Genomic DNA, 25,859 nt, shown 5'->3' on the forward strand with positions numbered 1-25,859 from the left:
TCTGCTGAGCTCGGATTCCAGAACCAAGCAGAGACAATTAGGAATTCATTTCTTCCATCATACTAAGGAGTAAAGGTGTTCCATATCAGGTAGAGTATTAGACCCAGGCTCATTTTGTGAAAAGAGGAGCTAAAACAAGATTCACCCACACATGAATGGACATTAAAAGAAGCTAATGATTTTATTATTGGTCTAGGTCTTATAAGAAGCTGACCACCAAGCAGAGCTAAAAGAATCAGACCAGGCTTATAACCATCACTCTACCAAGTGGACTTTAGCCTTGGTGACTGTATCTGGAATGTCCTCCAATGTCAGCATGAGATGAAGCTTGAGCCAAAGATCTAAGACTGGTTGAAGACTGTCAGTCCCAGAACAGAGAGTTGAAATAAATAAAAACCCAATAATAGGAAGTGCTAAGTAGAGGGAAAGAGAAAATAATCTACTCAAAATGAATTTATAAATTAAAATTACAAAACATGTGAAAAAAAACCTGAAAGACTTCCATCATTCACCATCCATTAACTTGTTTGTTCATCTCCAGCATACAGGTAAAGGAGGTTCAGAATTGTAAAAGCAGAATTCATAAGAATTCACCAATGATGTACAATGTTTACATACTGCTTTTGGTTTTGGCCTTGTAATTTCCCATCAAAACCCCATTTTCTGAAGTTCATTAGGTCAGCTCTTATCCACCCCTCCAACCACTACCCTTCAGCGAGGTTATGTTATGCATTTGTAATGCAATCAGATTAATTTATTACAGCCGCATTCCCTTCTGGGCTTCCCACAAAATCCTCATTTATCCTCCTTTTATTTTTAGCCTTGTTTAATCACTTCATTTTAGATTTTTTTCTTCTATACAGCATATATTTGGGTCTGATTTGGAAGGCCAAAAAGGAAATATTTTCCTTTTATTAGGTGAGTTAAACCCATTCACATTTATTGATATGATTGCTACATTAGGTCTCAATGTAGTCTTACTATTTCATAGTTGTGTACATGTATATTTGCTATGTTTTTTTCTCTTCAAGGTGAGTATTCAAAAATGTATTTTTTTTTAAGATTTTATTTATTTATTTGACACAGAGAGAGAGACAGCCAGCGAGAGAGGGAACACAAGCAGGGGGAGTGGGAGAGGAAGAAGCAGGCTCATAGCGGAGGAGCCTGATGTGGGGCTCGATCCCATAACGCCGGGATCACGCCCTGAGCCGAAGGCAGACGCTTAACGACTGTGCCACCCAGGCACCCCTCAAAAACGTATTTTTAATCTACTGGTTACCTTTCTATATATACATTAACGATGTTAGTTCCCATTTTCTTATTTAACCTTTCACTCTGATTTATCAGTCTTTTTTCAGTATCCTTTAACATGTACCGACTGCCTATATAGCAGTAAGTTTTCTCATTTACTTCTCAGCTATTTTCATTCTTCTTATTCATTTTCATCATTATATATTGTAACAATTTATAATATTTGTACATTAGTCTTGAGTTCTCATCTTTACCTTAGTTCTAATTCAAGATGAAAATTTATACTTCTTAAGATACACAAAATATACTTTTGCCAAAGAGTTCCCCAGCTATTATTAGTTGAAAGAAGCTCATCCTCTAGTAGGTTCCTCAAGAAAGGCTGATGAGTATAAAAGTCCCAATGTTCTTATATGTTGAAACTGGTTTTTTCATAGCCTTGCTTTCTGAAGGACAGCTGGCTGGATGTACAATTAGTTTGTACATTCTTTATTTTTATTTTTTTATTTTTTTCAGTGCTGCTCCATTTTTTCCTTCCTTTGTGTCTTGGTTTCAAAAAATTTGATTCCAGTCTAATTCTTTGCCTTTATAACATTCTTCCCCCCTGGAGGCCTAGAGGATTTTATCTTTACCTTTGCAATATAATTGTTTTACTAGGATATGTCTCAGCATTCATTTTTCTTAACTTTCTAAGGTATAGGATGAACATGTTCCGTGTGTAGGTGAGTCTTCTGTTTCTGAAAAGTTTTCTTGGGTTATGGTTTCAAATATTAACTCCCTGCTCCTGTTTCAATTTTTTTTTCACAGACTCTGCAAATATGTATGTGACTACTTTTTTATTGTTTTCAACTTCACTACTTTCTATTTTTCCTTTTTTTTAACATCATTTTCATTTCCTTAGTTGTTTATTTTTCTAATGTTCCTTAATTTGCCTTCAAGTTCATTCTTGCAATTATTTATTGCAAGATATTTGCAAGATATTATTTATTATTTATTTATTATTATAATTTATTCTACATTTGTGAGATACTGGAGTTTTTTTTCTCCCGTTTCTTTTCTGATTTAATCTCTCTTTTCAATTCTGTTTTTGTCCATCTCCATTTAATTTTTAAATTTCCTATTAAAAATGGTTTCTCACATTCTCAAATGCTTGTTTGGGCAGCTTTAGTTTTGTTTGGAATTTTGGCTTACAGTTTTCACCTGCTTAGTGTTCATTTTTCAAGGTGAGAATGGTTAATTCCCTCAGTTGTTATGTACAGAATTTCATTTCCCAATTTTCAGCAAATAATCTCTGCATGGACTTCACCCTTCTTTCACTCATTTTTATGATATCGGGGTGTTTCCAGTATTTCCATTATTTAGCACAATCAAGATACTTTAGCAAGGTGTTCTTATTTGTTTTGATGTTGGGGGAGACGTTGCAAGTCCTCTAATTTAATGGTTTTCCTTTTCTTGTAGGATCCTAAATTCTCCCCCACCCCTTTTTCCTATTTCTTCTTAACCACCTGACTGCCAGGGAGCACTTCTCTCTCCTTTGCTTTTTTCCTCACCAAAGAAGCAATGCATTTTGAAGAGTGCCCATTTAAATCAAGTCTAAGATTTAATGTAATCACTATCAAAATACTAACAGCATTTTTGGCAGAACTAGAACAAATAAAATTTGGATGGGAGCACAAAAGACCCTGAAGAGCCAAAGTAATCTTGAAGAAGAACAAAACTGGAGGTATCACAATTCCAAATATCAGTACATCTACAAAGCTGTAGTAATCAAAACAGTATGGTTCTCACATGAAAACAGACACATAGATCAATAGAACAGAATAGAGAGCCCAGAAATAAACCCATGATTATATGGTCAACTCTCAACAAAGGAGGCAAGAATATGCAACAGGAAAAAGTCTCTTCAACAAATGCTACTGGGAAAACTGGAGAGCTATATGCAAAATAATGAAGCTGGATCACTTTCTCATACCATAGCCCAAAACAAACTCAAAATGGATTAAAGACCTAACTGTGAGAACTAGAACCATAAAATTCTTAGAAGAGAGCACAGGCAGTAATTTCTCTGACATCAACCATAGCAACATTTTTCTAGATATAGTTCCTGAAGCAAGGAAAACAAAAGCAAAAGTGAACTGTTAGGACTACATCAAAATAAAAAGCTTCTGTCCAGTGAAGGAAACATTCAATGAAACTAAGACACCTACTGAATGAAAAGAGATATTTGCAAATGATATATCTGATAAAGGGTTAGTTTATATATACAGAATATACAGAACTTACATATACACAGAACTTACATATACAGAACTTATACAACTCAACACCCAAAAAACAATTAAAAAATGAAAAGAAGGAATGAACAGACATTTCTCCAAAGAAGACATACAGATGGCCAACAGACACATGAAAAGATGCCCAACATCAGTCATCATCAGGGAAATGCAAATCAAAACCACAATGAGATATCATCTCACATGTATCAGAGTGGCTAAAATCTACAATACAAGAAACAGTAAGTGTTGGTAAGGAAGTGGAGAAAAAGGAGTCTTCGTGCATTGCTGGTAGGAATGCAAATTGGTGCCGCCACTGTGGAAGACGGTATGGAGGTTCCTCACAAAGTTAAAAATAGAGCTACCACAGGACCTAGTAATTTCACTACTGGGTATTTACTTAAAGAACACAAACACACTAATTCAAAAGGATGTATGCACCTCTATGTTCATTGCAGCATTATTTACAATAGCCACCCTATGGAAGCAGTGCAAGTGCCCATCAGTAGTAGATGAATGGCTAAAGAAAAAATGGTATGTATACATAACGGACTATTACTCAGCCACTAAAAAAGAAGGGGATCCTGCCATCCGCAACAACATGGGTAGATTTAAAGAGGATGACGCTAAGTGAAATAAGCCAGTCAGAGAAAGAAAAACGCCAAATGATTTCACTCATATATGAGTTTAAGAAACAGAACAAGTGAAAAGAGACAAGATAAACCAAAAAACTGAGTCTTAGCTATAGAGAACAGATATTTACCAGTGAAGAGGTGGGTGAGGAAATGGGTGAAATAGGTAAAGGGGATGATGAGCACTTATCATGACGAGCACTGAGTCATGTATAGAATTATCAAATCACTATATTGTACACCTGAAACTAATATATAACACTATATGTTAACTATAGTGGAATTAAAAAATAAATGAAGTCCATTTAATTGCATCTGTTTAAATTGAGCCTGCCCTTTTAAATCGGAGGAACTCTAAAGTCTCTTTCCTATAGCTCTTGCTCTGATATTGGCAAACACCTTTCCAGGTTTTTGTTTGTTTTCTTTCCACAGATTTAGGATAGATATAATATTTTTGGTAGGCTTTCCAAATTATCATTACAGCTCATTGACTGCCTCTTTTTTTTTTTTTTTTAATTTTGTTTTCCTTGCAATTTCCCTCCATCTGCTTTTGCCCACCACAAAACCTGTGGCTCCTGGGATAAGGTGGCAGTGTGAAAGATTGCCCAGTGGAATTTGGTCATTTTTTTGCTTTCAGGGACAGTTATATTACAGTTTTGACATGTTCTGTCTGCAAATTATGATAAGGACATGGTTTTGGATAAAATTCACTTCTGTTTTCTTATGGTTTAGAGACAAAATTTTTCCAGATTTTAGCCATGGCTGCCACAGTTGTCCTGAACTACATGGATATCCAATAAAATATTCTTGTATATGATGATTAAGTAGTATAATGAAGGTAATCTTCCTAATTTATAATTTCATTGTGGTCCCAATCAAATTTCCAAGGTATTTGGGGATTTATTTATTTTGTGGTATAGGTTTTTAAGGTGGGGATAAGAGTACAACCTATTTTAAAGATCACTTGTAAAAATGAGTTAAGCTGTCCATGGAAATGTAGTGAATGGGGAAAAATAGTGATGAAAGATTAGCTTTATTTAGTACCCCAAATATGTATCATAAAATGAATTAAAACAATGTGGTACTGGTCAGGAGCAGATAGGCAGGCCAATGAAACAGAATGGAGACTTCAGAAATAACTCAAATACATATTGCATATTGATATGTGAAAAATATATTAATTAAAATAGAAAGCAAAAGAGAATTCATTTAATAAACAATGCTAGGAGGTTTGCCAGGTCATATGGGCAAAAACAAAACTAGACCCCCACATTGCCCCATGTATGAACATTATTTTGGGATCATCAAATTTCTAAATGTAAATATTGAGCAAATAAATAAAACCACTGTAAGAAACCATGGAAGATTCTTCTTTATACTAGAGTGGAGAAGGCCTTGGTAAGTATGCCATAAAATTCAAAAGGTACAAAGTTACCCATTGGTAAAATTGACTACACATTAATATGCATAATTTATGCATAGTAACTAATATCATAAAGTCTAAAGACAAATAATTGGGAAAAATATTTGAAAACATAGTAATGGACTAGTTCGTTTAATATAGAAAGCTCTCGCTCAAACTGTTGGAAAAAAAAATGTTTACACAGATCTGAGCAAACCATTCACAGGAAAAAAAAAAAAAAGGTAAACTAACATAGCCAAAGATGTCCAACTCAAATTGAAGACAAAGTTTCACACCTATGGGACGGACATGATCTAGGATTTATTCCTCGACTCTCCAATTTTCACCCTCTCTTCACGTTCTGGGTTGACCCAACCACATCTAGGACTTCAATTAACACCTACGTGTCAGCCAAAGACTCATCACAGGCGTCTCCGAAAGTTCCAGACCCCAACCCCCTCCTCCCCACATCTTAACAGTTACCAAGTCCTGACAGTTCTACCTCCTTAGTATCTCCTTAAACTAATGTTTTCCAAATAGAACTTCAACAGGTTAGGAACATTTGTAAAAGAAAATGTGACTAAATGAAAGCAGCCAAACTGGAAAGGCTTTATCCTGTATGATCCCAACTACAGGGCAGCTGAAAAAGGGAAATCTATGGATAAAGTGAAAAGATCAATAGTTGTGAGGTATTGGGGAGGGAGGGAAAGAAATAGGTGGAGTACAGAGAACCTTTAGGATAATGAAACTATTCTGTGTAATGTATACATAAAAGTGATATACATAATTATAGATCTTTTAAAAACTGATAGAATGTGCAACACAAAGAGTACGCCTCAATGTACCCTGTGGACTTTGGTCTATTTTAAAAATACATAATAGTGTTAGTGTCCCCCCCCCCCCAAATTCCTATGTTGAAGTCCTAACCTCCAGTACCTCATATTGTGATAAGGCCTATAAAGAAGTAATTAAGGTAAAATGAAGTCACATGGGTAGGCCTTAATCCAATACGACTGGTGTCCTTATAAGAAAAGATTAGGGCACAGACATTCAAGGAGGTAAGACCATGGGAGAAGACTGCCATCTACATGCCAAGGAGAGAGGCCAGGAACAGATGCTCCCCTTGTGGCCCTCATAAGAAACCAAATCTGTCGACACCTCGGTCTCAGACTTCAAGCCTCCAGAATTGTGAGAATTCATATTTCTTTTGTTTAAGGCACTGCAACTGCTGTATTTGTTAGAGCAGCAAACTAACAGTGTAGCATGGCCTAGGATAGTAAAGAGAGTGCACTTACAGGTAGCAGGAGTAAATCCTGTTCAGTAAAAGGTTAGTTGCAGATGTGGGCGTGTGTGCACATTGCCTGTGTGCACTGAGTTACATATGTGTATTTCCTAAAACAGGTCTAACCAGGAAAGTTTGGAAAATACTGATCCACATTATCTACTTTTTATCCTTCTTGATTACCAATTTAGGCTTTCAAAATTTCTTATGGCGATTAACTCAAAAGTTTCCCGCATGACCTCTGTGTTTATTCCTTTATTCAACAAATATTCATTGCAGGATTTTGTGTGCCAGATGTTGATCAAGACCCTGGAGATACAGTGGTGGATAAACAGACCTGGGCCCTGTTCCCGTCCACTCATAGTCTAATGCCTCCACTGCCATTCTTGGTCTCCATTATCCATTCTCCACAGCCTGAGAATAACCCTTCTGAAACACGAATTTGATCACTATACTCTGCTCAACACCCATCAGTGGCTTGCCAGGGTGTTCTGCAAACACTGCAAACTTTCCCAGCTCATAAGAGAGCTTTTATGAACTAGTGCCTGCCTGTCTGTAATCCTGGGAACATCTTCCATGGCTCTCCCCTATCCCCTATGTTCTAGATGTATTCTATGATGTACATTATACTTCCCCAAATATGACATCTCTCTGACTTTTATGCCTGTGCATAAGCTTCAGCTTCAGATCATCATTACCCTCAGTCATTCAGGTAACTCCTAGTTATACTTTAGCTCAACTCCACCTTACCATTCGAATCCCAGCCTCCTGCTTCCTACTTCTTGCTCCTTCTCCTTCACAAAGCCTTCACTGACCACCCTTATCTAAATTAGCAGCCTGACCACATCACAATGTCTATTTTTTGCCTGTCTCATTAGTTTTGTGAGTTCACAGAAATAATTGTTTCTTTTCTTGCTGTTCCATATGTTAGCACATTTCCTGGAACATAAATGAATGGGTGAATAAAGGATGGATAGATAGAATTTAACCATTTATATGGGAATCTTTGCAGTCATTAATGTAATTATTCATCAAAAATTTGAGAAATGAAAATACAATGAAAATCTGCTATGCCAGTGGCATACAAGAGAATAGGTAAAAATTATAGAGAAGTATAAATTGCAGTAATTGTAAAAAGGGATTTCACTAGACTATATTACAATTTAGCCTACATTTTGTGAAACATTTTCTTAAAAATTCCTGTTAGCAACAATGGAAATTGATTTAAATATTTTAATAATATCTGGGAGTGAATCAGCTTGCTTTCTAGAACCCAAACCATACAGATAAGAGATTTTACTGGGGACTTCCCCCCAAGGGCCACATAACCTGTTATTTCTTAAATATAACTAATTAGTAATGTGAATAATTAGAAATTAGAAAAAGAAATTAGAAAAAAATAACCTCTAACATAGCAAAGTATCACATGTGCATCATATGTTGTAAATTTGAGCTTAACAATAACATGCAAACCACCTAGGCAGGGTTTTCATTCTTAGTTAGCTAAAGGTTTCTGTTTATCTGTTGTTATCTAAAGACTGTATCCTGAAGATCATTAAAATGGAAGGAAGAGTCCAAGTGCTAGTGTCAAATTCTGCTTAGGGGGCAGTCCCTTCTGATAAATCTGTGCTTTCCAGATACCCATGGTTTTATACCAGTGCTCATTTTACATTATTCAAGCAGTGCGAAGGAAGGAAGGAAGGAAGGAAGGGAGGAAGGAGGAAGGGAGGAAGGAAGGAAGGGAGGAAGGAGGAAGGGAGGAAAGTAGGAAGGGAGGGAGGGAAAAAGGGAGGGAGGGAGGAAAAGAGAAGGAAGAAGAAAAAGGAATAAAAAATATGACTGTCCTAGACCAGCTGCCCCTTTCTAAAACTGAAACAAATTTGTACTGTTTTGGCACGTTTCTTCTTTGAAGAAGACCAAAATGCTCTTAGCCCTCAGAATGGAACATGTGGTAATTGTGCTTATCATTTCTGCCCCTACTAGACAGGAGAACTGAACACGTAAGAACACAATCCACACAACCTTTCATGATTTCTCACCATTCATTTTATGGATAGTTGCCGTGTAACACAATTCTCTGTCCCTCTCTCTCTCCAAACTTCAGGAAATATCTTAGAACATGACAGAGTCATGAAACAATCTCTGTACCTGAGTGGGACCCATTGAAGTAGTCCACACACACCAGACTTCCAGGAGAGAAAGTGGAGAAAGATAAAAAGTATATCTGGAAGTCAAACAAAAATATCTGGCACACCATTCAAGTAACAAAACACTTTGTAAAAATAAACAAAGACCACCACCAACAAAAAATTGTATAATACATATAACAAATATCAGGTATGAAGATGGCAATAGGCACTGAGAATCCATGGGCTCCCTGAGCAAGCCAAACTCTGTGAGTGCATGAAGCCTTGGACACCCTCTGTGAGTGCATGAAGCCTTGGACACACTCATTTTTTATTCTACTACCCAGTCCCTCCTAAACCTTCAACACACAGTGAATCTTGAGCTAAAATTCCCTCTCAATTCAGCTTCCCATTACCGACCATATTCAAGAGCACCCTGTTTATTATCTCTCAGCACCCACATTCCCATGGGCAGGTCTTAGGAGTAGTAAATGAAGTCCCTCCTAAGTCATTCCCAAAAAGAAGGAAAAGTGCCGTGGGAACTCACTGGTCCCTCGAAGGAAAGAACTGAACATAAGCCTTTTACTGACAGTAATATTTTATTGCTTTGCTTTACCCCCCATTTGCTAATAAGGAAATCAAAATTTTGAGAAATTAACTCTCCCAGGAGAGTTTCAGGGGTCAAGATATTAGGCCCTCTCATTTGTTGATACCCCTGGCATATTGTATAAATAATCTAAACAGAGTTAGAAAACTGTATAATAGAGGAAGTTTAAATGCACATTACCAAGTGAAAGAAGCCAATCTGAGAAGGCTACATAGAGTATGATTCCAACTATATGACATTTTGGAAAAGGCAAAACTATAGGGATGGTAAAATACCAGTGATTCCCAGGGCTATGGGGGGAAGAAGGGATGAGTAGGCAGATTCTTAGAGAATTTTTCAAGCTGTGAAACTCTTCTGTATGTCATTATAATATGTGCCCAGTTCTAGGACATGGTGGCCTTAACTTCAGAGTCTTCAATTTTACACATCAGCATTTCCTGCTCTTGGTTTCAACTTGACACCAGTGGATTCCTTGTGTTCACTGCTAGGCTTTAATTCTTGCAGGAGAATTATGATTTTTCCCATTTTTTTCTTAACTGATTTTTCCCAGAATTCAAGATTTAGAAAAATATAAGTATTTTTCCAACAAATTCCTGGAAGCAATTCCTACATGGAATCAGTAGCTAAATGATCACAGTTTCTTTTTTGAAAGGAAAGAAAAAAAGAGCGAGGAAGAGAGAGACCGAGGGAGAGAAGGAGAGAGAGAGAGACAGACCAAGGGAGAGGGAGGGAGGGAGAGAGACGGGGGGGAGGGAGACGGAGGGAGGGAGGGAGGGAGGGAGAGAGACTGAGGTGGGGTGGGGGTGGGGATAGAGACAGAGAGACTGAAGGGGAGAGGGAGAGACAGACAGACAGACTGATGGTGGGGAGAGATAGAGAGACTGGGGGGGTGCGGAGACAGAAGAGAGACAGAGGAGGGAGAGAGAGAAAGAAAAACAAAGTTCCATAAACTAAGCAAGGAGTTTGCTTTTAATTGCATTAAAGCTAACCATAACATGTTGAATGGAAAGAACAGAAGAGAGAAGACAATGAAGAGAGGGAGTGCGAGTGCGAGAGCAAGAGATTGATTAATAAGCAGAAGTCCTCACTGTGATTCAGTGCTCTGTGACAGACCCTGGGGAAATAACAATGAATACAAGACAGTCCTTACCTTCGAGGACATTGCAGTCTAGATATGATAAAAGCAAATAGTTATGACAAAGTACGTCAACTGTTGTATCAGGATGAGGTCATTTCAATGGAATCAGAGAAGGAAACAACTAAACATGAAGAAACCAAGAAAATTCTATTAGCTCCTAGAGCTCACTTTTTATTCTTTTCAAAATTAGAGTATCTGGCTTCAGTTGGTTCGTTCTCTCAGTAACACGAGTACACAAATATCACCAACAGTGTTCCCAGGATAGCTCTTGCAAGTCCCTTCAGGGCCAAGTTCAAGAGACACAAACATTCAAAACAGCAAGGTTCTCTTTGCCATTTATCCCCCTCTCACACATTGAAATACTGCTTAGCTATATTTGCTCTCTTTCCAGTTTGAAGCTTCTTCCTGACAGAGAAGGAAGCAAATAAAAGTATGGAGCAGCATGTCTGTCACTGCCATCCGGGATGCACCACAAGCGGCCCCTAATTCCTTCTTTTGAGATTATTCTAGGTTGGTGTCTTTCTCAAGTCTCAGCATATTTTGAGCCCAGCATGTTCGTAACATTTCCCTACAGCTTTCAGCCACAATTTTACATTTACCCTTTATTTGGGATGCCTTCCTTTACTTTTCACTTGTGGTCTTTAAAAATATCTGAGTTTATCTATGAGCGGTCACACTGGTCCCCCGCCCTCTCCATTCACACACCTCCAATGCCTTTTCTCCTCTGTGGGGTCTGTGGTAAATGTGGAACCAAAATGGTTTTCTAGAAATAACACATTCAAAGTGCCTCAAACAGTAATTGGCTTGTAGTAGAAACTCAATTACCCACTGTTGTCATTACATATTTCTACCTTATTTTGGCTTTGGTTCACTTTGAATCCTTGGCTATGGAATTATAACTTGATTCTCTCTAAACTTTCTGAAGTATACCCTTGAGAAGGCTGGGATCAGGTCTAACCAAGTCCACCTCCCCCTTTTTGATCTGTGAAGAACTTCTCTCATGTCTTAGTCACTTCCAAGCCAAATTTCCTGTCACTATTCTTTTATCAAGCCATGTTTTTTCTTATTGATAAGCCCACACTAGAGTTTCCTTTCATGTTTTCATAATTATTAAATTTATTATCACCAAGAAAATTAATCATGTACCAACTCCTCTGTTTCAATAGACTTCTAATAATGTACGGACATTAATTAAAAATCTGTCATGCCTTTGAATATTGCCTCTTTACCAGTTTTGTAGGCTTTATCATGAAAACTGTATTTTCATCCTCCGATCATGCATGCTTTAAAACCATTCCACAGAAATATCAGGTCTGTTTTTCTCTCTTTATATCCTTTCCCAAATCTCTCCATCATTCATCATACTCTGTTCTGTTAAAAATGGATTATTCTACGAAAGGATTCTGACCATCCAACAATTCCAATGCATATGCGTGTGTGCGTGCACACGTGTGCAAGTGTGGGGTAGGGAGTGTTCCCCACCCCATCAAGCAATTTTCAAGCACGAGTTGGATATCCCACAATTCAAATCAATTCTGACACTATCTACCCAGAGATAGCATCAGATTCCACAGGTTAAGGGCTCAGTCCCACAAGACTGCCCTGCACTTCAGATGCCAACCTCAATCTCAGGTTTCACTTGTGCTTCTGACCTAGGCTATAGATTAGAGGTTCCAAGAATGCCCTCCTTAGATTACAATTTAAGGGCTCAGTCTTACAAGACTGCCCCTCCACCCATGTATACACACTTCAGACACCAACTGCAAGTCCAGGTTTTTCTGATGGAATGGCTATAAATTAGAGGTTCCCGTGACACCTTCTTTGAGTTTGATTAATTTGCTAGAGTGGTTCACAGAACTCAGAAAAAACATTTTACTGATTAGATTACCAGTTTATTACGAAAAGACATTAGTCAGGAACAGTGAGATGGAAGAGATGTATATGACGAGATATGAAGAAAGAGCAAAGAATTTCTATGCTTTTTCTGAGCACACCACTTTCCCCAAATCTCCATGCGTTTACCAACTGGGAAGCTCTCTAAATCCTGGCCTTTTGAGTTTTTATGGATGCTTAATTATATAAGCAGGATTGATTAAGTCATTGGCCATTGGAGATTTAACTCAATCTCAATCCTCTCCTCCCTCCCAGGAGGTGCTGGAGGAGAGAGTTCTGAAAGTTTCAATTTTCTAATCACATGGTTGGCTCCACTGGCAACCAACCCCCCACACAGATGCAATCCAAAAGTCATCTCATTAACCTAACAAAAGACACCTTATGCTCTCTTCATTCAGCAGATTCCAAGGGATTTAGGAGCTCTGCCAGAAATGGGGACAAAGACCAAATATGTATTTATTATAAATCACATTATCACATCCTACTATGTATGCCCTTATACTCCATGTTGTTTGAATAAGATACATACTTCTCATTGCCAATATTATATTCCTTAATTTCTACCCACTAAGTCTCAATGATACATGAGAGTTTATAGTCACCATTCAAAAGTAAAGTTTGTTTGCCATTGACCACCTGAGAGAATTGCCAGCCCTGATCATTCCTTGTCACCAGCACACCTTCCATTATTTTTCTTTGACCTACAGACATCCTCTGTATTTTATAGCAGCTAGAACATACAGCTCTCATTTTTTCGAAGAATTTCTCATCTCTACAAGTTTCAGCTTATTTTCACCTGAACAGACCATCCAGTATCTGCAGTCTTTCCAATTTTCACAATACGCACTTCATTTTTGCCAAATTATGGCCAAAGGAATCTTTTCTTTGAGAAAGAAATGCTTGGGATATCATGAAAAATCAATCAAACTTATAAAAATCATAAAATTAATGGACAGAAATATTTAAAATAACTCCAGTTTTCTGTGACTTCAGTTTCCTATTTGTAGACTTTTCAGGACAGTATATGGAAACAGCATCTATCTTTGGTTATATAATTGAAATCTACATAAAAGTTATTAGTGGACTTTATGCCAAATTTTTCCCTTGTTTTAGGTATTTCTCAATAAAATTACCTACCAACTAAGTAAAAGCTATGTTAAAGCTTCGTGCCAGGAAAATATCAATCCCCACAATGTGCTATTCCTCCTAGTCTGGAGGACAGAGTTTTATGTCTTTCTACTATTTAGAATGATTCTTCATCGTTTCAGGGATATTCAGATCCCACTCCAGAAACTCTGGTTTCATGCTTGGATGCTACAAAGGATTCATCCTCAGGATGTTACGCTCTGTTTTAGTTTTTTGTTTTGTTTTGCTTTGTTTGGAAACATTCTCCCACTTACAACATCCTCATGATAATTTTTAATCTCCAGTTCCCACAGAAATGTTTTTCTCATTTCCTTTTTAAATCACCTCTACTATCTTAAGATAACTTCACCTTTTTAAATAAGCTACAACATACACATATATTCTCTAAATCTTTACCTTCAACTTAAAAGATGGAGACCAGTATACATTTAGAGCTCCTATATTTGTTTCTGGCTTCAGGAAGAAAAATCTAGGCCAATTGCTCTAAGTGATTATTCCCTTTACCAGTTATCTATGGCTATGTGATTACCTCAAAACTTGGAAGCATAGAATAACCATCTATTATTTCTGACAGTTCTTTGAACTGATTGAGCAATTCTACCACTCTTACCTCGTTTATCCATGGTGTTGCAGTCAGATGGGAACTGAAATGTCTAGAAGCAGTCCACCCAGGGTACAGGCAATAAGGTTCACTGTTTGTGGAATTTCAAAACAATAGAAATTACTAAATGTCAGTAATTGATTATCACCATGTGCCAATATTTCTGAATACTGTCAGTGATAAACTATTCCTCTCCAGGGAAAAAAATAATTATTGGGAGTCTTATTCTTCTCCAGCTGCTGTAACATACTACCGCAGACCAGGTAAGTTATAAACAACAGCAATTGATTTTTCACAGTTCTGGAGGCTAGCGGTCTGGAGACCAGGGCACCAGCATGGTCAGCTTCTGGGGAGAACCTGCTTCCTAGTTCATAGAGGGCCATTCTTTGAGGTGCCCTCACACAGCAGAAGGGATAAGGGAGCTTTCTCAGGTCTCTTTTAGAAGGCCACTAATCTCATTAATGAGGGCTCTACCTTCATGACCTAATTAGCTCCCAAAGACCCCACTTCATAATACCATACTAGGAGATTAGGTTTTAACACATGAATTTTGGAGGGACAGTCTATAGCATTGTTTGAATTTCTGAACAATGCTGGAGTGCTTGAGTTTTAATAATATATACATAAGCTTCAAATTAGTATATTTTATTACGTGTCCTTTAATAAAACATTGCATTCTACTGGGAAGTTAATTTATTTATTTATTTATTTTTTTTTTTTTTTTAAGATTTTTTATTTATTTATTTGACAGAGATAGAGACAGCTAGCGAGAGAGGGAACACAAGCAGGGGGAGTGGGAGAGGAAGAAGCAGGCTCATAGAGGAGGAGCCTGACGTGGGGCTCGAACCCGGAACGCCGGGATCACGCCCTGAGCCGAAGGCAGACGCTTTAACCGCTGTGCCACCCAGGCGCCCCTGGGAAGTTAATTTAGAGAATTCGCTACAGTTGGTGCCCCAACATACCGTGTCAGCTACACGTTTGTTTTAAGAATAATTTCACAATGATTTGGAATTGTCCAAGCTTTCTGTGTGTAGTTTGTACCTCCAACCCTGTGGTCCTACATATTCTTTTAAGATTTGAAATTAACAATGATATCAAGTTCTGTTTCCTTTTCTTTACAATCATTGCCCAAGGAACCCTTGGAGATTTTGTTTATACAAAAGTTTGTTAAAGGTGAAACAAAGTAAGAATGGTCAGATATAATGTTTTTGTTTGGTAAACACAATTTTTAAATTCATACACAAAATATTTTCTGTTTTAATCTTTCAAATTGATAAGCATTCATTACTTTAATTGCCAATTGTTTGTTTTAAAACTAAAATATCAATAAAATTATAATTCTTGTTAACTATTATTGAAAATAATTTTGCCATAGGGGGAGGAAGTCGTTAAAAAAATCTACTTTGAGTGTCTAATCTGCAAGGTACATTATTAGCTGAAAAATCCAAGACCCACTCACTCGTAAATCTGAAGTTGGTGCCGTCCGCTGGGATGCCTGGATCTTTTCCAGAATGTTGCTCATTGTCCGGTAGTTAGCTTCCTCACAGGATGATCTCAGGGCAGCATTCCTGGAAGGTGAAGGTGGAAGCTGAAAGGTCTCTTAAGACCTAGAAGCTTAAGTAAACTAATTTCACTTTCCCTGCATTCTATTGGTTAAAGCAAGTCATAAGACCAGCTCAGACTCAAGGCCTTGGCAAATAAACCCCACCTCTGGATGGGAGGGGCTGCAAGTTTTAATGAAATATACATAAGCTTCCCTCAGGGGTCTTTTGGAGTGCAATTTAAACACTCTTTAAGTAAATTACTGTAGAAAACTCATTTATTATCTCTTACCTAGAAACAGGTTCCTGATGTGGTAGGAGCTTCTGGAAATGCTGCCTTTTAAATCTGTCGGCTGCTCCCCTCACTCCTTCGGGTAATTACTGCTAATTACCTCTAGGTGTTAGCAATTAATACCCATTGACCTCAGCTGTGTACCCCCAGGCTTTGGCATCTTACACACTCATACCCTTAAAGACCAAATTCTTCAAAATCTCTTGCTTGCCTCTTTGACCTCTTTGGCCATTCTTTTCAGAGCTAAATTCTGGGCAGCTTGGCAGGGGCATTTAGAGTGTGTCTGTAAGATCTCCCATGGGAGAGGATTATTTTTGCAGCAATTTAGCTTACCAGTGACAGTAAAAAAGAGAATAAGAACCTAATTAATAAGGATTTATGTGATCATAGACCAAATCTGGTCAAAGCTAGAAGGAACACTTCTCCAGAGCTTTCATTGTCCTTTGTTTTGACCATCTTATGGAAAAATCACTTTCAAGTTTTACTATGCTTACTTGCGCAATGGCAGTTGTCTCCTGGTAGACTCTGAATGCCCTAAAGGTAGGGTTCATGTTGCCTGCTACCTTGTATCTTTTACAGCATCTTAGTTTGATAACATGGTGAGCCTAGTAAATATTTATTGATGAATAAATGAAAACTTTCTTTGTGTATTGCTATTCCTGAGTACACCAAAGGAATTTAAAAGTGAATGTAACCCTTAACCCTCTACACCAGAGAGGTGAATATCATGACAGAAGATCAACTAATCAGGGGAAGCAATAATTAAATTTATGGACTTTGATTTTGTATTTATATACTCAAGGCTAATTTTTCATCTGCTTAAATTTAAGATCCTCCACAGAAGAAAATCATTATTCCCTGTTTCTTGAGGTGTAAATGAAAAGACACAAAACACTTTCATTTCCTGAAGGACCCAATAGAAGCAGGAGCATAAAAACTGCTTCCTCCACAGCTACCCTCTGGACCTCTGGACCGTGGCAATCCTCGTCTTTGTTCTCTTAGTCTTGTCGCCTTTTCATTTCCTTCAGCTGTGTATGTCTTCAAGTCTTTTGTCTGCTGCCCGAGAATGAGTATTATCTTAATGAATAAATGACCGCTTGAGGAAATGAAAATGTACAATCAATCTTTTTATAAATCCATCTAATGGTTATTTGCAAAAGTAGTGAGGATACTGAAGCACTTCTAGTTTTTAAGAACTCAGCAAGAAAAGAAAAACATATCTAAGGATCCAAACTAGTGCTGGGTTGACCAAAGCAGGTTAATTACATAATTCTGTATTGCTCCACATTAAAATTTGTTTTGCTGTTCAATTGTTATTGGTTTCACTTGTTAATATTACTTAACTCAGCGAATCTCATACTTCAACTAATAACAGAATCACCTGGAAGGCTTGTCAAAACACAGCTAGGCCCACTCCCAGAGTTTCTGATTTGGTAGGTCTGGGCTGGGGCTCAAAAATGTGAATTTTTAATAAATTCCCAAGTGATATTGATAGCTGTCCAGAGATCACACTTTGAGAACCTTGGACTGAAACTGTCTTTATGCATGTATGGCTTCCCTACCCACACATGCTTAACGCCAACTCCTCTTTAGAATATCTGTGGGGCACTTCAATAGCTAGAATTCAATTATGCTGTTTGAACTAACCGAATACTATATAATGTTATTATATCTAAGATAGTTTCACCCCAGGGATAGGAGCAGAGAAAGTGTCAGGATCTCTGAAGGGAGAATATCTAGTCCACTAATGTCCACAATAAGGTCCTCAGGCAATTTCCTAGGTAAGGGCCAAGGACATAATGTGAAGAAAAAAAAAAAAAAAACAGGGGAAAAAAGTTGCCAGATTAAGGCTTTTGCTTATTCAAAATATTCAAAAGGATGGCATCTCCATGATGGTATAGAAAGTGTGGCCACCCCCTACCCACAGTCCTCAGACCTACGTCTTCACCCCTGCTCCTCTGCAGCTTCCAACTTAGACACTTGCATGGTGCCCCTCAGCCCCATATTCTCCAGGCTACTCTGTTGTATTTTCTTTCCTTTTTTCCCCCTTTCTTTCTTTTGAGAGAGAGAGAAAGTGTGCAAGCCAGCAGGAGTGGGGGGTTGTAGGGGTGAGGCAGAGGAAAGGGGAGAGCAGGAGAGAGAGAATCTGAAGGAGGCTCTACACCCAGTGCAGAGTCCTACATGGCTCTGGATTTCACAATCCTGAGATCATGACCTGAGCCAAAATCGCCCCTATTATATTTTCAGTTTCTATCACAGTACGAACAGGCCTTTAACGATCATTTATTGAATGAACAAATGAATGAATACAGGGTAGAAATAAAGAAAGGTCATAAATCTAGAAGAGGAGGGTAAACTGCCTTTTGCTCTGGAGTGGAGCAGATGATGTTTTGACTAAGACTCCTCTTCCCCTTTGCAGAGTTAGGAGGTGCCCACAGGCAGATCTGCAGTGGATAGCTGTACTGGGTGTGCACTATTCACGTAGGTTCTGCGGTAGGTTACAGTGTGGATGGTGACCCCAAACACTGTGGAGAGCACCACCTGCCTAATTGGACCCCCAAGTTCTGTAGAGCAGCAAAGAGATGCTGAGGGCTACGTCTGGGCTACAGAGGAACTCTACAGTGTGGGCGTTAGGAATCAGGACTTTGGAATAAGACAAATTCTTATGGTTCTACCTGTGTGCTGTGTGGATTTAACTTCTCTCAACCACAGCTTACTGCGCTGTTAAGAAGATTAGATAAGATCCTGCTCGTATTATCTGCAAAATGGCTGGAAATATACCTTTATCGGCTGTTTGACCTCTTCTCTCCATGATCTTAACCTGCTTCTGTTTCTGTGGAAACACTGACTCCAGTTTATTTCTGGTCCTGGAATTGCCCCCTACCCAACTAATTCAGCCTCTCCCAAACTCTCTCCTGCTGTGACACATGTGGCAATTGAGGCCTCTTGTGTCACAAAGAAACATACAGGAACAGTACTATGCTAGTAGATATTTAACAACAAGCTCTTGGTGGGGGCGGGGGGGGGGCAATGATTTATAGTGTTTGCCGGTTTCTGTGGTGTCAATACTCTCATAGCACCAATTATAAGTAACCAACGTGAAATCACTGAAAACACATCTCAAAAAACCAAACCAAAACAAAATAAGACACCAACCTTTGAACACCTTTGGTCAGCCCGTGGGGAGTTGCTCAAGCACAGCCCCACAAACAATTCGGGGCATCCACCATTCCTACCACCTACTCCTTCCTCCTGTCCCGCTCCTCTGTCTTTCTTCCCTTCTATGATAGTCTCACCAACTTTTCCTTTCCATTTGTCTGACAACTCTTGGTACTTACCAATGTCCTTCAGGAAGTCCATCAGCTTTGCTTAGCCCTGCTTTGCTTCCCCAGGGCTTAAACTTCTGACCTCTACTCTATAGTTAATACACACAGCCAAGGGGGAACCCAAATATTATCACCAAATGAGCTCACATGAAACTGGCTAGAAGTTAAAACCAAAAAAGCTCTGGCCTTTAAATATGTAACTAGGATGAGCCAATAATTACCATTTCAGTGTCTTCTATTTTCACAAAGGGATTACAAATTTTCCATGGGCTCCTAAATTATGAGAAAGCAGTAATGGTGGAGAAAAGAGACTATGATGGCTTTAGTTCTGCAAACCCCAGGCTGTGCTCAGATTTTCAGCTTAAAGTTTTATATGAATATTCAATCCCTTTGAATTGTGGATGAAATAGAAGCACCGCTTGTGGACAGGATTATCTCCAGAACAGATATTGGGCCATACCACATTCTGAAAGATTTTTCCTTCCACCAAATCTAACCTCCCCTCAACACTTTCAAAAGCCTTCGTAATCGGGTCCATTACCCCGAATCTTCTCCCATCTCTACCGAGCTCCAGGCACTGCTGTTACAAAGAAGAAAAGTGTAACACAGGAGTGTATCAAGTTTAAGTGAGTCTTTGCCGAAGTGTGGGAGGCAGAGGCCTCTGAGAGTCACACCACATAAAGGGCATTGTGGGATAGGGTCCAATTCAAAGCCTCCTTTCAACTGCTTGAGAATTAATAATCAGGGACATTCAACAGAGAACCGAGTGCTCTGTAGCTGCAAACCAGTAAAAATGCTCTTCCAGGAAGATAGTTGAGATGCATTTATAAGTTTTCCTGCTTGGTTTCAGAGACAGAGAAACATGCTTAATATGGAGCTCTTCTTACTCTTAGATATGAATTGTATAATTCAACTCTCTGGAGTCTAATGCAGAGCAATTGCTTCAGATTAGTGACGCTTCATTATCTGCTCTATATTTTAAATGTTCACCTCTCTGTTTGGGTGCTCTCATCTCGTAATAAGAACACTTTGAAATGGAGGCATCATTGTAAAAACAACCTTGGATTTAAACTTTTGGATGGATAGTAAATCAAGATGTGGAACCATCTCTTTAAAAGCCACTGAAACCTGAGGGAAGCCACATAAAATGTTGTTTCAAAACAATTTTGCTTTGTGTAATATATTTTCCCCATTTTCCTCACTCTGTTTCCATTATTGAATCTTCTAAAAATTTAATTGGAATTATCCTATAGACATGCTGCCTGATTAAAAAAATGGTAATAAGATGATCACTTTGCAGGTGCTGCCTGCTTTAAAAATATATGCAATAAACTACAATCTTACAGAACAATTAGGAAGTAATTATTTGCTTTAGAAAAAGAACTATTGTGTTACAAAAGGCTTCATGCATTTTTAAAAAATACTCTATTTCAAAAGTGCAGTTCAAATGTTATTGATTTACAACAATGGAAGAGAAGAAAAGAATCAAGGGGAGGAAAACTGAAAAACATATGAAAGATAAAAGGAAGTATTTTGGTTTGAGGATAATAAATGCCACTAACAGTTCACTCAAATACCAATAATAGCATTACTGCCAAAAGTTCATCTACTGCTCACCTACACCTTCTGCCAGAGTCACTCATGCCTTCACCTGTTCCTGAGCCAACAGTGAGTATATCAACAAGGTCAACCAGCCTGCCAGTGAGTACTAGAAAAGGTTTTCTAGCCTGAGAGCAATGTGCGAATGCCTCAGGTAAGACCTGGGGCTCCTGGCTGGGGTCTAGATATTGTCCAGACTCAATTTCAATAACTCCAGACACAGGCCAAGACTCAACCTCTAAAAGATAAATTGCTAAGCTGTGGCCACCATGCTTCTGGTCCTAGTCTCCTGTTGTTTTGTCTCAGGTCCCATGGCACACTGCACCTTTTCTAGAATGTGGGAAGAAACTAAGGTGGAAAAGGACACAGAGGGGTAACAATGTGATCTTCATTGGTGGGTCCCCCTTGCTGAATGTGCCACTTACCTGTTCTCTTGCGTTACTTACTCTACATCCCCATTTGCAGAAATTGCCTTGATTGTTGGCCATTTACCACACAACACAAACTCTTCCCTCAGCAATTGGAGCTTTTGTGTGTTTTTTTTTGTTTTTTTGTTTTGTTTTAAGATTTTATTTATTTATTCGACAGAGATAGAGACAGCCAGCGAGAGAGGGAACACAAGCAGGGGGAGTGGGAGAGGAAGAAGCAGGCTCATAGCGGAGGAGCCTGATGTGGGGCTCGATCCCATAACGCCAGGATCACGCCCTGAGCCGAAGGCAGACGCTTAACCGCTGTGCCACCCAGGCACCCCAGCAATTGGAGCTTTTGTGTCAGCTCGTACATCTACCAAATATTTTCAGTCTTGCTATGAACCCATTTCCTCCTATCTCCTAAACTTGCCTCCTGTCCTGCCTGCTTTATGACTGTGGGAGCTCCTAACAAGCTCATTGTCTAATGCCTAACAACTGATCAGAGGGAGCATGATCATGATATTCAAGGCAATCCCACACCTTCCAAATTTGCTCCCCCTTGTTCCGTTTGTTTCTAGTTTCCTATTTCTAATTGTTGGTGTCATCTCTTACTTACAGCTCTACGTATAGTAGACATATTTTATGGCATGTTCTCAGCTCATCATGATTCCCCCTTCTCTAGGAACTTCTTACCACTTCACAGGGTCAGAAAGTTAATCCTCAGCTGTCATGTTTGACCCAAACAGAAGTGGACATGTGATTAAAACCAGGACAATCATATTCTTTCCCAGGAAATATATTAGAACTGATGGTATCTTGCTTTATTGGACTTATGACATGTAAACTTAGGAGCCGAGGACAGCCTGACAACGTATTTCCATGGCATAGCTGAATAGTAGAGAATATCTATAGGAAGAAGGAAATTGCAAATATCTAGAAGCTATCCAAGATAAGAGAGGAAGGAAACAGCAGATATTTAGAAGATATACAAAATGAGAGAGAATACTATAGGCTCCCTAAAGTTCTCCATTACTTGAACTGCGGCCCAGCTGATTTTCAGATCTGGGGTGAGACTCTCTTATATCTTCATATATTCTTCAATTTTTATTAAACTTTCCAGAGTTGGTTTCTATTACTTGGTCACAAAGAACCCTGACTAACTTACTGTCCCAACCTCTCTGCTCGCCTTTCCAGTTATGAGTTTTAGCTTCTTCTACAAGATTTTGGTTTTGAACCACTAATTATCCTCTTTAATAAGGGGATTCATAAGCAAGATGGAAAATATTTGGTAGATGTGTGTGTGAGCTGACACAAAAACTCTAATTGCTGAGAGAAGAGTTATGTGGTAAATGGCTACCTTGGTAATATGCCCACTCTGCACAGAACTTGAGCCTAGTTTCTGACCATTTCCCTGCCAAACAGATCCCTCACAAACCCATCCAATGTTGGGAAGAAAAGGAGTAGCATTTTCCCAACACCTGGCTTTTACAGGGAACCTTTCATCTATTATTATGAATGACCCAGAGTGACAGCGCTATTATAGACTCTGGGGCCCCTAGACGATGTCCCGGGTTTGGGTTGCAGCAACAGATCTTTACAATCATTTCCATATTACATTACTTTTGGATTTAAGTGACTCTGCCATTGCCCTGTCATTTATGTACAGTTTGGCCCTGACCTCCAACTTCCTCCCTCCCTCTCTGTTTTATATGGTGGGACATGAGCTTTTACAGCTTCTAGAAGTACCAAATACAGAAAACTGCCTAACAAACCTTTTCATTCTCCAACTTCCTTGCTTTAATCATTCAATCATCTTTTAAATGAAAAACCCTTAGAGCTTATACCCAGAGGAGCAACAGGTAAATGCTTTCGAGGGGACAAATTTTAGCATGTTTCATAATCCTGAAGATCAAGATCTTAGCCATAAGATCACATCAGTTAGTATTAAGCCATAACAATTTTAATTGACAATTAAGTATTGAGCCTTCTGTCTGAAGGATTCAAATAGTACATTGGATTTCAACTACCAAAGAAACAGGAATTCTCTCCACTTTATAGAAAAAGAGACCCAGTGACAGAGTGAAGAGCTTGCAGCTTTAGTTCCAGCTCTCCTTTAACATCTACTCTCTCTCTGATTTTTCTCTAGTTCTTGGGTAACATATGCTGCCCTGATAATGCAGAGCATGCAGTAACCTTGCACTGTTAACATGACTCAGAATTAGTTTCCTGTGCTGCTAGTGTTAATTCTGGGAGGGAAAATGATTTATGCAAAAACAAAACAAAACAACAACAACAACAAAGCCCCAACCTGAAAAGTTCTCATGCACAAGGAGGAACTAGGGTGTGATAGAAAGAGGCAATGGCTTATAGAACTAATTACTATCCCCACTCTACCATTGGCCCTGTGGCTTCTATCCATTTAAAGTGCCTAATTGTCTGTTTCCTCATCTATACATTGGGGTTAATAATAAATTCCTACTTGAGGGGCTTTCCATGAGGATCAAATGAGAAAATGAGTAGGAAATGGTTTGTCCAACATAGAACCATAGTGAGAAAAACCACCACTGTATATAAGCCTTTTTTAATTTCTTCCCTTAGAACTTATTATTTGACCCCATTAGAAACTTTCTATTTCAGTTTAACTTTGTCATTTGGTTAAACCACTAACCAAAATGTCATTTTCATCTTCTCAACAGGTTGCCCAAAGTATGAGTAGAAAAACCAGACCTATCAACTAAAAGCCATAATGTCTGCAAAGGAATGATGAAATGCTAGGGCATGAGGTAAGGCTAACACCATCCTAAAAATGGATCAGAGATGAGATAATAAATGCAAAAGAGCTCTGAAAGTATAAAGCACTAAACTACTGTGTGTTGTTACTATTAATGAGGACGGGTTGGGTTTGGGCGACAGTATTTTGTGGCTGGGCCCAAGGTCACAAAAATCAGACCTCAGACATTGCGTAGATGGTTGCTGTTCTGACTATGGAACAAACGCCCTGTCATCCTCGTCCCTGCATAGACCCCAACATTATTCACGCTGCTTTGTCATTCTTGTTTGAAGGCTTTTGTTGATTTTTGAATGGGAGTTATATGAAGCTTTCTCTCACATCCACTCAAAAACACTGGAAAACAACATATCCACACCCTTGGTGTGTGTCATTTCATCTGTGGAGTTTCTTTAAAATTTTTCCATTTCATTGGACTTGAACATGTGAGGACTAACTTTTAAGTCAGAGGTCAACTCTGTATTTAGAAGACATAAAAGTAGAAGATATGTAAGTTGGTTACTGGACATGACATCAAACAGCCACAGCCACCAAGCAAGTAGGTGCTGGCATCTTCTGTACGTCTCTCATGAGATGACTTTAAAGTACAGCACAATGACTGTCTCAGGAAAAAGCCATTGCTTTTCTAACTTCATCTTCTTTTTCCTGGCAGTTTTACCACAGAAAAGAAACCTTGATGTCCTTTCTCTAGTCTTCTCCTCCTTCTCCTTCCCACCTGCCAAACCAATACTCTTGAACCAGCTTTCTTAGACAATAGAAAAAGCCCTAAAAGCCCTAAAGCCCTAAAACTATGTAAGTTAAAAACAAGCTGTTGTAGATGAGTGGTGCACTGAGAACATCTTAATTAATCACCCCACTTCTTGTCTTTATTTATACTAAAAGCACAAAAACAGCTAGAATGTTTGTATGTTTGTTAGTTAAATTTACAAAAATGACAACCACCAGTTCTAATGGGTCTCTGTACTAAGTGTGTTCCCCAGCTTTGAATGTCATACCAGAATAATAAAGGCCCAAATTAAAAGCATTAGGGAATTTGAAGAGACCTGAGAGATCGCATCAACCAGTCCCAACAGTTTACAGACAAAGAAGCTGAAATCCAGGAGAGAGAATCCCCTTGCTGTTGATGGTCTAATCTTTCTGGTCTACTACTATTTTTATTACAACATGCTGAGGTCCCCTGACCCCCAAATACCGGCCTTACTCCCAGCATTGGCGTGTGATGTCTCTGCTCCCCAGGTTTTCCAAAGGCAGGAAAACTAATGAAAAATCATCAGTGGAGTTTCAAAAATATGTTTGCATATTCATCTATTCTTGTATATATGAGTCCTTAGAACAAGTCGCCTTAAAAATTTTAAGATGTTTTAGATAGAAGGTAGCACAAGGTCATAAGAATTAAAGTATGTATTTACTTAATTATGAAAAATATTCATCATTAATATTAGGCAAATAGCAAAATGCAGTAAAGTACCAAGGATTTGGAGAGGGGATCATTACTCCCCCACTGTTAAGTCACAGCATGGTAAATAGACTATTCGGAAACGAACACTCTCATAAA

At 38.6% G+C, this 25,859-nt stretch overlaps 1 long non-coding RNA gene across 1 annotated transcript in view; it reads right to left on the minus strand.

Moving 5' to 3' along the window:
- Window positions 1-25,859, minus strand: part of LOC113249225 (uncharacterized) — a 258,875-nt gene that overhangs the window by 232,471 nt on the left and 545 nt on the right. Inside the window, exons 2-3 of the long non-coding RNA XR_006408830.2 lie at window positions 15,808-15,916; window positions 14,358-14,439 (exon numbers count right to left, since the gene is read on the minus strand). This is a non-coding gene — a long non-coding RNA (uncharacterized LOC113249225). The remainder of the gene's footprint in view (window positions 1-14,357; window positions 14,440-15,807; window positions 15,917-25,859) is intronic.

The sequence above is a fragment of the Ursus arctos genome, unplaced genomic scaffold, assembly GCF_023065955.2.
Source record: "Ursus arctos isolate Adak ecotype North America unplaced genomic scaffold, UrsArc2.0 scaffold_1, whole genome shotgun sequence".
NCBI classification, from domain to species: Eukaryota; Metazoa; Chordata; class Mammalia; order Carnivora; family Ursidae; genus Ursus; species Ursus arctos.